This window comes from Monodelphis domestica, chromosome 2 (genome assembly GCF_027887165.1).
Source record: "Monodelphis domestica isolate mMonDom1 chromosome 2, mMonDom1.pri, whole genome shotgun sequence".
In the NCBI taxonomy this organism is placed as follows: Eukaryota; Metazoa; Chordata; class Mammalia; order Didelphimorphia; family Didelphidae; genus Monodelphis; species Monodelphis domestica.
This window is the reverse complement of record NC_077228.1, coordinates 22,190,102-22,202,656: the sequence shown is the minus strand read 5'-3', so window position 1 is coordinate 22,202,656 and position 12,555 is coordinate 22,190,102.

The window sequence follows — 12,555 nt, the reverse complement described above, 5'->3', positions numbered from 1 at the left end:
TTTAGAGGAAATAGTTGAACTGTTGCTTTAATGTATGACTAGCCTGCAGACATTTAGAGCAAAGGTCATTAGCCTGGACTCCATAAACCTTTTTTTTTTAAATAACTATTTCAATAGAATTCTCTTCCTTTGTATTCCCATGTATTTTATTTTATTTTATTTTTTTTGCATTTAAGAGCATTATTCTGACAAGGGGTCCATAAGCTTCACCAGACGGTGTCTAAGGGATCCAGGAAAAAGAATGGTTAAGAAGTCCTGGTAAAGTCAAGTCAATAAGCCCTTTGTGTGAGCACCTACTTACTCCAGGGCCAGTTACTATGGTAAGTGCTGGTCTAGCCCAACTTGTACCTGATTAAGAATCTGCTATAAAACAATATATGATCATTTTATATCTGTCACTTGCTAGCTATACGACCTTGGAAAAATGAGGCTTTGTCTCTAAGCCTCAATTTCCTCATCTGTAAAACAGGAGGATTAGACTAGATGACCTCTGAGTTTCCTTCCCCCTTTAAACCTATGTCTAATAGGAACTTATTCCCTGAGTCCTATACGAGGAGAAATTTTATTTATCAGTAATATAGATCCTATTAGTTCCCTGTCACTCACTCTTTCCTCTTTGTCTCTCTGCCTTTTGGCCTCTCTCTCTCTCTCTCTCTCTCTCTCTCTCTCTCTCTCTCTCTCTCTCTCTCTCTCTCTCTCTCTCTCTCTCTCTCCTCTCTCCATCTCTTTCCCTCTCTGTCTCTCTGCCTCTCTGTCCCTGTCTCTCTCCTTGACTCTGTTTCTCTATCTCTCTTTTACACACACACACACACACACACCCATCCCATAAAATAAGCTACTGGAGGAAGGAAAAGTTGTACAATAAGATTCTTTCTCATAGAACACACTAGAATCATTAGGGTTTAAAAAGCATTTTTTTCCAATTAACAAGCATTTATATTCCCTTCCTCCCTTCTCTCCTCTCCCACTGGAAAAAAAATCATTATAATAAATAAGCATAGTCAGGCAAAACACATTCTCACATTGGCCATGATCAAAAAAGTATGTCTTGTTTTGCATATTTAGCCCATAACCTTTCTCTTCTTGGTCCTCTTTGTTCCAAAACAGCAAAAAAAGAGGAAAAGAAACCTTTCTTCTCTCCTCCTTTCCTCTCTGTCTTTGTCTGTCTGTCTCCCCTTCTCTCTCCATATATAATATACACATATAATGCATGTTTCTACATATATTTATGTGTTTATATGTGTATTTATAACATATTTTAGCCCCTTTTGTGGTGGAAAAGAACTGAGAACTCACAGAATGCCAATCAATTAAAGACTGACTCCAAATTGTTGTACATAATTGAAAGGGGATACTATTGTGCTATAAACAATGAAGAGCAGGTGGTTTCAGAGAAACTTGGGAAGACTTGTATAAACTGATCCAAATGGAAGTAAATGCAATCGCATTTTCAATCAAAGAGGGAGCATTAATTAAGCACCTTCTCTGGACTTGTTCTGTGGATGCAGAAACAAAGGATGAAACAATCCTGATACTCATGTTATAACATGAGGAAAAACCAGTAAACATTAAATATAGAGATGGGGTCTGGCATATGATCTTATTAGTGTGGAGTACTCCAAGTGGAGGAAAGTCCCTCCATCAAGGCAAGTGGGCAACATACATTCTTTTAGAACTTCTTAAAACATTGAGGGTTTAAGTAAACTAACCAAGACGATGCTGCCAGGATGACCAAAATGGGTCTTGAAGCCAGGTTGACTGGGATTTGAGGTTGGTTCTCTAAGCTAGTATACCATGCTGCCTTTATATATGTGTAAAATAATTTTATTTAGAATAAATTTATACAGAATAATTTACATGTATGCAAAATAATTTTGTATGACCTCCTAGTTCTGTTTCTAGGAGAAATCACTTTGGGGTAGGGGTGTGTGGCATAAGGAACACTCTAGAATATGGGTCATGAGGGACAATGGAATTAAAACAGTCCAAACCTTCTATAGTCCAGATGTGGAAAATGAAGCCTCTGGATCTATGTTGTCCAAGATCACAGAAGAACCCATGTTTCCTTCTTGGGAGTCATAGAATTAAAGGGAATTTTATTGGACCTTAGAAGTCACTGAGTCTGGCCCCTCTTATTTAATTGATGGGAAAACAAAGATCTCTCTAGATTGTTAAGTCCCTTTTCCAGGGCCAGGTAACAAGTAAGTTGTCTAAAGTAGGAATTGAACCTGGGGAGGAGGAGAGAGGAGGAGCAAACATAGCCTCTTAAAAGTTCTCTGTCCCTGAAGATTTTTTCACAATGACAGAATGACCATCTGTCAGGACAGTGTTCCAGTAGATCTGAGCTGTACCTTCTGTGCCCAGACATTGGAGGCCTTTATTTAGTATTATAGAAGAGGGAAAAAATCTAAATTCATCATCTTCTAGTCACTTAGAACCATGGAGGTGATAGAATCTAGTCCAACTCCATCATTTTACAGATAAGAAAACTAAGGCATGGAGAGTTAACTTAATACATTGTGTCCTTGAGTTAGCGTAGACCCAGGATTGGACCCTACATCTTCTGATTGCAAATAAAGATTTTACTCAGTGCTCTGTACTGAGCCTCCCTGGGAAGTGAGAAACAGAGGTGATGGGGATATATTACAATCCACACAGCTAGAAGGATGAAATAGATGATTAATTTATAAAGGAGATAAACTGAGAATGAAAGACTGGCACAAAAGGGAAAAAGACTTCAGTAATTGGGCATATATAAGAGTTTTCTCTGTACCAAAAGCTGATTAGCTCATAAATCCTCATCAAATTATTTCCAAGGTAATAATTTAAATACTCAAACAACAGAGGAAACAAAAAGAGGCAGTTGGTATTCTCGTCCTAATTCTGATCACTGGGAAGAAGTGGTGGGCAAATTAGAAGTGGCAAGAACAACAAGAGGAAGAGACCATTCCATCTCAGAGGTTGTGGTGGATGAGGAGGGGAAAGGTAGGCAGGGTCTGGACACACAGCCCAGATTTTGAGAAGGGGAATTTCAAAGGGTTCAGAAAAAGAATTGGTAAGACCACTAAAACTGAACTCCAGGGAAAATCAGTCAGCCTCAGGGCAATGCGACATCCTTAATAATTAAGATCTATGATCCTTCCTTCATATTGATAGATCCTTTTGGAATTTCTTTTTGAAGAAGATGCCCAGGCCAATCAAGACTGCACCAGGCTGTATCCAAAGTTTTCTATGATGCCACCAGGCTGGTTACCTCCATCCCTCCCCACCCACATACTTTTCAGGTTTGTTTGTTTTCCTTTTAAGTTTTTATGCATTATCTTCCCCTACTAGAATGTAAGCTCCTTGCTTGGGCAGGGACTGTCTTTATATTTATTTCCAGTGTTTAGCATAATGCTTGGTGCATAATCAGGACTTAATAAATGTTTATTAACTGAGAGATGAAGGAAGAAGAGAAAACTCTCAGCAAACAGCCTTATTTTTTTTCATTGAAGTATGAAGCAAGATCCTTAACAGGAAGAGAGAAAAAACTAGTATGGGAGTTTGGGGGACAGAAGAAGAGTTTTGGAACACTTGCTTTGGGGAGTAAGACAAGGAATTAGAGAGAAGTAGAATTAGCTTGCTGACTTGAGGCCCCCCTTGGGATTAGCTGGCATCAATTGGTAGAAGACCTAGTTAGTGTAACCTAGAGATTTCCTCAAATACCATTTAGCAGGAGGTGAGTAGGAAGCAGAGATGGTAGACAGCACTTGTGATCTAGGGTTGGTGTTTGTCCAGGCATGATTGATGATGGGACAAAAAGTCAAGGGATTGAAGAGTGAGAATGGTGCAAAGTTGAAAAGGGTCACCAAGTAATCCATACTGGGAAGGGAAGGCAATTGCAGCCAGGTCAGGTTAATCATACTAGTCTAATACTAATGCATGGAAGGATTGTAGATCATAGCGAGAATGAAGAATAGACTTGAGAAGAGTGAGGCAAAGGGGGAGATGGGAAGAAGGAAAAGCAGATGATCAAAACATAACGAAAACTCAGAATTCTTGAAAATGGAAGAGCAGCATTAGTGGGTGAATGACAAGATTAAGCTCATGACCATTCCTTAATGTAGCAGGAGTACAATAGAGGAGTAATTCAGGGAGCAAAATAAGGCAGTGGGAAGTTAGGGTTATTAATAAGGCAGGAACAGTATTGGAAACCTCTAGAAAGAGGAAAAGAATTTGTGCAGAGAGGAAGACTGGACTCAATAAGAAAGGGAGAAGACCACTTGGGGAAGTGAGTGACAAAGCTCCTGGAAGACTAGTGTGCTAACATTCTAAAAGGAATGTCAAGAATTGGAACGCTCAGCACAAATGACTGTCAAGAACAACATAATGGAATCTATTTTCTCCTTTTAAGTATGTTGAGGGCAAGAAGAAAATCAAAGCAAGGCTAGAACTACTATCTAGAGTGAATGGGATGTGGATGATAGATAATGAGTGGATAGAACTAGGAAGCTCTTGTTTTTACTCTGTATTCTGTACCAAGGAAAATAATCAGCAGACTGGGAAAGAAAGAATAAAAAGCAATGCCAGAGATTTGAAACCCAAGGTAGATAACAAGAGACAAATAAATAGCTTTTAATCAATTAATCAGTCAATGCGCATTTATTATATGCCTATGACATACCTGACACAATGCTAGGCAGTGTGGACGGATGAAGGGGGCAGTACACAGAGAAAACTAAAATAATCCCATCCCTAGAGAAGCTTATATTCTATCAGGGAAAGCCCCAACTCTACATATATAGATTCACATAAACATGTACTTGCAAGCACACATGCTCACATGCATGCACACTCCAAAACACACAAAAGGTAATATTAGAGAGGAAGAAAGTAGCCATTGGAGTGACCAAAAATATTTCATGAAGAAGGTAGCATTTGAGCTGAGTCTGGAAGGAAATCAGGGATTCCGGGAGGGAAAAGTAGGGAGGAAAGAAGATATTCCAGGCATGTTTGCATTCAATGCAAACGTGATGAGGTGGGAGATGAAAAATTATATGTGGAGAAGAGCAAGACCACTATGGATGGAATTTGAGTGGGTGGAGGAGATTAATGTAAAAGAAGGCTGGAAAGGTATGAAAGGTCTAGATTGTGAAGATCTGTTGTTATTCTGTCATTTTTCAATCATGTTTGACTCTTGGTGACCCTATTTGATGTTTTCTTGATAAAGATACTAGACTGGTTAGCCATTTCCTTCTCCATATCAATTTACAGATGAGGAAACTAAGGCAAGCAGGGCCAAGTGACTCATCCAGAGTCACAAATATTGTGAGTGTTTGAGACCTCATTTGAACTCAGGAAGATAAGTTTTCCAGACCCAAACCTGGCATTTAACCCACTCTATGACCTAGCTTCCTGTGAAGGTCTGTAAATGCCCCCCAAAAAGAAGCTGATGGCTGATCCTAGGGTTTAGCATGCCAAGTTGAATGAACTTCCACCAAGGGTGCCCTTAGAAATGTCTATGGTAGCTGTTGTACTACCCCAACAAACTTTGAAAAATACTGGAGGCTGGTAGTGATAACCCAGCCTAGAGATGTGCAAACCTTATGCTAATTTTCTAAAGGGGGAAGAGAGAGCCCAAACTCTTTAGACTTTAAACTTGGGAGCTTGACTTCTATTCTTTTTTTTTTTTTAACCTGTACCTTCCATCTTAGAATCAATACCGTGTATTGGTTCCAAGGCAGAATAGTGGTCAAGTCTAGGCAATGGGGGTCAAGTGACTTGCCCAGGGTCACACAGCTAGGAAGGGTCTGAGGCCAGATTTGAACCCAGGATCTCCTGTCTCTAGGCCTGGCCCTCAATCCACTGAGCTACCCAGATTCCCCCTTGACTTCTATTCTTGGTCCCACATTCTATGATGCATTTTAAGAGGGCAGTCTGTGAAGACAGAGGGAAGGAAGCTGTGACATCCAGAGTCAGTAGGACCTCAGCAAGAACAAGTCACTGACAAAAAGGAAGACTCTATAAGGAATATTTTTTGTAGCATTTTTTTTTGTGGCACTAAAGAAGTGAACACAAAGTAGAAGAGATACCCACTGATTAGGGAACGGAGGAATAAAGTGTTGTCGATGTGCCAGGCACTGTCACAAGGGCTGAGAATATAATTAATAAAAATGAAGATAATGATACTGCAAAGCTTTTGGAAAGGCCATTATGCTTTTTTTTAATTATTGTCCTGCCTAGAATTGTCTCCCTTTTCATCTCTCCCTCTAGAATCCCTTGCCTTTCTTCCTATCCTTTGAAAGAAGCCTTTCTCAGCCCCCCTTAATTTTAACGCCTTCCTGTTAAGATTATTTAGTCTATATGATGTTTATACAGAGTAGTTTTTGCCTGTTGTCTCCATTATTATTGGACTGTGTACTCCGGGAGAGCATGAACAGTTCATTTTTGCTTTGTTTTTGGCCTTCACATGCCTAGTGTTTAGCACAGATCTTCGGGACATAGTAAGTGGGCAATAAATGCTCATTGACTTCCCTTGATTTAATTGACAAGATGGCAAAAGGTGAATTGGATTACTATCACATCCAGTAGAGGTGGCACTAGTTGAATGATTGATCTCAGAGTTTGGAAATGAAGTATCAGTATCCATTTCAAGAGAGGGGTCAAATGAGTTCTACAGGATCAACCCTTGCCAGAGCTGTTGTTGACTTTGACAAACATGTCATACCTGCTCAGTTAAATCTGCGGATGATGGGAACCTGGAAGAGATATCTAAGATTTTCCATGAAAGAACTGAGATTCATAAAAATTCCAATAGACTAGGATGATGGGGCCAATGGAATAAGATATAAATGGAGAGAGAAAGATGCAAAGACCCACAGTGGGTTACAAGTCAAGTTATCAGGCATTTTTTAAAGTCCCTACTAAGTACTAAGCACTGTGCTAAACAATGATGATACAAAGGAAGACAAAAATCAAACAAATGAAACAGTCCTTGATCCAAAAGCTCATGGTCTACTGGCAGAAGTCAAATGCAAACAACTATGAATGAAATAGATATACACAGGGTAAGCTGTTCAATTGGAGATAAGTACAGAGGGACAGTACTAATATTATGGGGTATCAGAGAAGGCTCCATGTATAACTTGTGGTGAAATCTGGAACCTGAATAATTGAAAATCTGTTACCCTAAAAAAGAACTACATTTCCCAGGATCCCACTGACTTCCTGTTATTACATACTTCCTATAAATAGGAGATATTAGGTGGGGATGTGAAAGGTCCCACCTCTTTACTTCCAAGCATGGTAGTGGTTAGGTGGGTGTTTGAACTGGCTGGTCAGCCATGGGCACATGGTTTTTATTTTGTATCTTCTTTATTCCTTGATTTCTAATGATCATTAATAAATCTATTAAGAGATAATATTTTTTATTATTAGAGATTTAATTTTTATAGTTGGTGACCAAAAGGGATGAGAAACTCTCCATTTTTTTAAGATAGTCTAGATAATTTTTTAAAGCCACATTTCTCCTGCCAAGGCTTTTCCCCCCACTGCACCCACCCTCATAAACTCCAACTCTCTTTGGAGTAGTTGCATTTTTCTTTTCCTACTTTTTGCCTGGTTGCTTGCTCTCACTACTGGCTGGGCTATTTTTAGCAGGGTGACTCTTGGCGAAGAAGACATAAATCGCTTCTCTTGCCCAAATGCTTGAGTCCTTCATTCCTCTTTCCTCTTTCGCTCATCCTCTCTGCTGACTCTGGCATTGCTGATACTGCTTCCTCCAGCCCCTGGCCCCTAGAAATCCTCCTCCTGATCTCTAGCTCCACTCTTAAATTGGCCTCTTCCCCTACCTGACCCTGACCATTGTTGCTGCCCCTGCTGGCTGACTGCTGCCTCTGAGAAGCTAGGAGTCCTTGGAGCCACTCCTCAGGGCAGATGGTAAAACAAAACAAAACAAAACAACCCAGGGTGTCTTTTTCCTTGGGCAATGATTAGCCTCCTAACTCCCTCTGGGGAAACTAGCATTTTACCTCAAGGGGGACAGGAAAAGGAAGAGGCTCTTCCAAACAGGAAACTGATTACAAGCATGATGTATTCTATGAAAAAGTAGTACATTACCTATTTCAAACAGCTTCCGGCTTTAGAATGTTTTTTTTTCTACCACTGATCCTTTCAATTATCTTGCCTGAGATTCAGGGGAGAAATTCATTCCCCTATAACCCTTTGCCATTTAGGCTTGCCCAGTTTGAGATTCCCAAAACCCCTGTTCTCTCTCGCTATGGGAGATCCCACAGTGCTGTCAAAAGAGATCTAAATTTTAGAAAAAGGAACTTTAAAGGGTCTGGAGGTGAAATTTTAAGCCTTTTCAGACTCCATTTTTTTAATGAAAGCCTCTGTATCTTATTGTATCTTGCTGATTGTTTTGTTTAAGATTTAATTTTGTTGTTTTAAGTTCATATATTAATATATTCAATACTATTCTGTTACATTGAATCAGTTTAATCTACTGTGTTTTAACTGTTAGATATGTTCTGTTACCTTTCCCTTATAACTATACTGAACAAAATATTGTAAAGTCCATAAATTAGCTTCCCCCCACCCCATTTTCCATTTGCTAATTGTCACATAGATAAAGGATGGTCTCAACCTGGCTAACAACCTTTAGAGAATTTAATAAGCTAAAAATTGAATGGTGATTTTAAGGGGTCTTCAGAAATAATTTTAATTAACTAGTGGTTACTGAATAGATAAAATATTTATATTATAAAGAATGTTGTATTAAAGGTAGAGAAACAAAGAAATGTTCCTACCAAGGTGTTTCTATGAAGCAGGAAGCCAAAAAGAGCTCCTGCAAAATTCTTCAGTTTAATTTACTTCCACCAGAACAATCTAGATTTCTTGGTGATGTTCTAGACCCAAATAAGTTTTACTTTGTTTAAAAATATATTTGCCAAGGTTGCTACGTCTGTAAAAATTGTGACAAATATCCATCAGTTCATAGTCTTTTTTTTTTTTTGGTCAGATAACAACTTATATGAAATATGATAATGAGTTTGTTTGCTATCATAATTCATTGGGATATCATGAATTTTGGGGACTTTGGTGCTTCTTTGAATATGCATTATTTATTGTGTTTTATTCTGAAAATCATTTATACTCACACAGAGGTTAAGTTAAAAAGGAAATGGATCTCATTTTTGGGTGAGAAACCTTTGTACTCTATATTTCCTTAGCTGACACAATGTGTCAATGATTGTAAGCTATATATTTTTGAATTTTAAAACTCTTTTATTATTGTTTTTGTTTGCATGTGCAATATGCTATTTCTTTTTTATCTTATCTCTCCTTTTTGTATGAAGCACATGTCAACAGTATTAAAAAGATTTTTTGAATTTGCAATAATATAAGTTTAAAATGTATTTACTAAAATATTAATGCATACCCAAAAGCTTTAGACTATGGAAATCTGCCATTTATTAAAAATAATTATGGGACCTTACTTAATGATTCTATCTGATTCCAGGACATGAGAATACAAAAAACAAACAAACAAAAAACAAACAAACAAATAGCCATTGCACAGTGCCAAAGAAGCACAAAGAAAAACTGCATAGTGCCAATCAAGAATAAGATCAAAGAGACCAACCAATCCCAATGGGATCGATGGAAATTTTGAGCCAAGATAAGAGGACTTGAACTTGTTTGGGGTTCAAGGTTGCGGCTGTTTAACATGTGTTAAAGACAAGTCTTCCTTGAGCCACATTCTACCAAGTATCTCAAATCTGGCTCCTACCTGGCTCCTATAATCTAGTCCCTTTTCTGTCTTTCATGGTGTGGCAAACTTTCTATAGTCTTGGCTACTGACTGGGTAAATGCATAATTGTTTAAATCATTTTAATTGGATCCTGATTCAAGGACCTGTTATAAATTTGTTTAGAATTGTTAGAATTTTTACACATAAGACTTTGACAGTCTATATTTCATCCAGAAATTATCTTTTTTTATTTGGATTTTTTTGATGTTTTTGATTTCTCTTGCCAATTGATTCATAACTCATAATTCAGCCATGCCTTCCTAAGTGATCCCTGTGTTTTTCAACACCTTCTTCAGGAGGGAATGTATAATTATTCTAAATTGCAAAGTTTAAATTCTTTTTGAGAGTAATTTTAAGTTAATAAACTTGCTACCTCTCCAAATCCAGAAAGTGAACTATTTGGAGAAAGCACCATGAAGATGCCTCCACAGACCACATGTTGTACCAGAAGATCCAGAGTGAACTTTGGGATATGGTGATTTGAACTATGTGCAGTTGGATGCATTTGTTTTGTATGTATGTGCTTATGCTGAAGGGTACTACCCCCAATAGGATTTTTGTCAATGTGCCTAGCAATCATTTGTTTTGTACTCTTCTCCTTTTATCCCCAAATTATTGTCATTTCAAAGTTAGTTATGTTCATAAGATCCATTGGAGAGACCAGTCTTCCATGGATCTCAGGGGGGAATATATAATTGAAAATCTGTTACCCTAAAAAAGAACTATATTTCTCAGGAGCCCACTGACTTCCTGTCATTACATATTTCCTGTAGTAGGGGATATTAGGTGGGGACGTGGCAGTTCCCACCTCTTTACTTCTGGTCCCTAGCTTGGTGCTGGTTAGGTGGGTGTTTGAACTGGCTGATCAGCCATGGGCATGTGGTCTTTATTTTGTATCTTCTTTATTCCTTGATTTCTAATGATCATTAAGAAATCTCTTAAAAGATAATATTTTTTATTATTAGAGATTTAATTTTTACAAACTCAAAGGAAGCAGAGAAGCTGAGAGGCATTGATGAGAAGCAGAGAATTGCAGACTTGAGGCTCAGCCAGTAAAAATGCACAGATGGGAAATGAATTGTTCTGAGTATTCTGAGTGTTCAAAGAACAGCAAGAAGGCCAGGGCATCTGGATCACAGAGTATGTGGAGGGGAGTAAGATGAAAGAAAATTGAGAAGAGAGGAATGGGCCAGTCTGCGAAGGTATTTAAAAGCCAAATAGAAGATTTTATATTTGATTCTGGAGGGCAAGAAGGAACCAAAGGAGTTGGTAGAATAGGTGGTGACATGGCCAGATCTACCTTATAGGAAAAATCACTTTAACAACTGAGTGGCAGAAGAAAGTAAGATTGAGTTATTCTCTCAAGCTCATGAATCTAGTGCCTTGAGTGCAGATTGAGATTCACAAAAATTTTAACAGACTAAAACAGTGGAGCCTAGACCTGAGTCTGGGTCAACTTTCCATTATAATATACTTGGTAGGGAAGAAAGATATCAGAGAAGGAAGGAAGAGTGGATAAGTAAAGAAGGAGAAATCAGAAGCAGGGGAAGGGAGAGAGAGAACAAAGTGAAGATTGGAAAGGGAAAAGAAAGAGGTAAAAGAAGTAAAGAATGAAAAATTAAGCAACAAAAGAAAGGAAGAGAATAAGTAGAATACTAGAGAAGGTAGAAGAAAGGAGAGGACAGAAGAGGAGAAGAAAGGAAAGGAAAGGAGAAGAGAGGGGGGAAGAGGGAAAGGAAAGAGAAGGGAGGAGAGGAAAGGGAAAAATTATAATTAAAAGCAATTTATGAATTCCTTTTGAGAAGTTTGAGACCATCAACCTCCAAGAGGAAGCTTAACTCCAAAGTTGAATATTTCATAGCAATTGTGTTCAGTCGACCATGATTTCTCTCTTCCAAGCGTCTCAACTGAGAAAAGTAGGAATGAGATTGAGGCGGGAGGTTCTAACATGGTGAATTGAGACAAGATTCTAAAGTCTCCTTTGTTCCATGTCCACTCCACTTCTTACTCAGTTTCTTTCCTCTGACATTCATTATCTCTGTAGCAGAAGCTTGGGTTGCGGCTGAAACCAGGGTTAGAGGAGTATGCACACAAGGTATCCCAAGCCCCGAGCATGCTTCCTCAAGTGCCTTCGCCCTTCGAATTTTAAGCCCCTGAGTTGTTTTTGAGGAAATTGTATCCATCTGGTTCTGATTCATTTACACTTAACTCATCAAAATGCTGTGTTGTAATACCTAATTGACGTCCAAAAAAGACCTAATTGACGTCCAAGGAGCCTCTGAGTAGATTTTCTTAGAAACTGGGAAAATGTTTTTTGCCAGAATATGGAAAAAACTCATGTCAAAGAGTTCATTTACAGTCCAGAATATTGAGCCTCCAAACAATTGTGGGTAGCAGAGACACTCAGGACATACAAGTATGAAGATCTCTTGACCTGGGGTAAGGAGAACCTCTCTTGACAGCAGGTAGCTTTGGGAAGGCGGCTACTGTTGTTCTGTTGCATCTCTAGCACCCAAGACACTTTTTGACCCATAGTAAGCACTCAAGTAGGGTCAGCACAGTGGATAGAGCACCCAGCCTGGAGTCACAGTCTCCTCTTCCCAAGTTTAAATCACCTCAGATGCTAGCTATATGATCCTGGGTAAGTCATTTCACTCTATTTGTCTCCATTACTTCATCTGTCAAATAAGCTGGAAAAGTAAATGGCAAAGCAGTGCAGTATCTTTGCCAAGAAAACCCCAAATAGGTTCTCAACGAGTCAG